Source organism: Pseudonaja textilis, chromosome 5 (assembly GCF_049901715.1).
Source record: "Pseudonaja textilis isolate UNSWEBS1 chromosome 5, rPseTex1.2, whole genome shotgun sequence".
NCBI lineage: Eukaryota > Metazoa > Chordata > Lepidosauria > Squamata > Elapidae > Pseudonaja > Pseudonaja textilis.
The window spans coordinates 53,644,032-53,645,763 of NC_141994.1; positions in this window are offsets into that span (position 1 = coordinate 53,644,032).

Here is a 1,732-nt window from a genome sequence, read left to right on the forward strand (position 1 = left end):
AAAATTTTACAAAGCTAAACATGACCCAGTTGCTAAATTAATTCACTGGTTATTATGTAAAAAATACAACTTACCTGTATCCGAAAAGTCATGAGAACCATAAAGTGGAAAAAGTCAAAAAAGAGAAGGGAAAGATATTTCGAATACGCACAGACTGTCATTTGGAATACAACACTCTAGATATCACAGTTGTCGAAAACTGAATCGTACAATTTATTGATATTGCTGTACCAGGAAACGCCAGAGTCGAAGAAAAAGAATGGGAAAAAAAAATCACAAAATATCGCAACCTGGTCATTGAAACTACACAATTATGGATGAAACATTTTGCAGTGATACCCATTGTCATCGGGGCACTTGGTACCATGTCCAAGAATTTTGCAAAAATGCATCAAGAATTTGCAGCTTCCTGTAATAACACCAGTGGGACTGCAAGACTGCACTATTGGGAACAACATACATTTTAAGAAGACACTTGGTTGATGCCTACTGGCTCTGATGGTTGCATCAGAACCAGTCAATAATATGTGTGATACATTTTTAAATGTTCAGTTGACTGAGTTTCATGTTTAATGAATAAAATAAATACTACTACTACCACTACCACCACCACCAATAATAATAATATTAATAATATGGCCAACCATAATAATAATTAGAATATCTCGCATCCTGTGAGGATACTTTAACGCCATCAAACAATGAGTTTGTTGGGAAAATGGTCACAACTTGTCTGCAGTTTTGTGAATATGATTCTTGGTATCAGCTAAGCAGAAAATGAATACTAAATCCTAAATTTCTTTGAGATGTCATCTGAGGGTAAGGTCTTGGTATGGATAGATTATTTTGCAATGGTTGTACCCTAAAGGTACTGTGTTAAAATTATTCAACCTGGAGTCTAGTCTTTAATACTTGCACAGTTGCCATTCATTGCTTCTAGTGAGGAGGAGCAAAATGGTTATAAATTAATTTACCTGGAGTTGTAAAAAGCCATTCGGATTCAAGAATATAGGCATCGTTCGCAGCAAGGCTTTGCCTTAGCTCAGTGATGGTGAACCTTTTTGGCACAGAGTGCCCAAAGTGCGCAAGCACATGCACATACCCAAAATGCAGTGTGCGTGTCCCCACGCATGTACACCCCCCACATTCACGCATGCCCCTGAATTCATGCATACCCCTGTGCATGCATGTACCCCCATGCATGTGCCCCGCCCCCGCACATGTGCGGCAGAGACCTGAAGACTAGCTGGCCGGCAGGAAGCATGTGCACATGCGCGGCAGAGCCAAGCTGGGGCAACAGTGACACATGCCCACAGAAAAGGCTCTGCGTGCCACCTGTGGCATGAATGCCATAGGTTCGCCACTACAGCCTTAGCCTCTCTTAAGAGGAAAGCCCATCATTAGCCACAGTGGCGCAGTGGTTAGAGTGCAGTACTGCAGGTTACGCCTGCTGCCTGCCTGCAATTTGGCAGTTCAAATCTCACCAGGCTCAAGGTTGACTCAGCCTTCCATCCTTGCGAGGTGGGTAAAATTACCCAGATTGTTGGGGGCAATATGCTGACTCTGTAAACTGCTTAGAGAGGGCTGTAAAGCACTGTGAAATGGTATATAAGTCTAAGTGCTATTGCTATTGCTATTGCTATTAGAACATCCTCCTCCTCATGCAAATAATTGTTGAAAAGGCTCCTGAGAAAGGACATAATGCAGTTTTCCTATCACTCCATAAATGCAG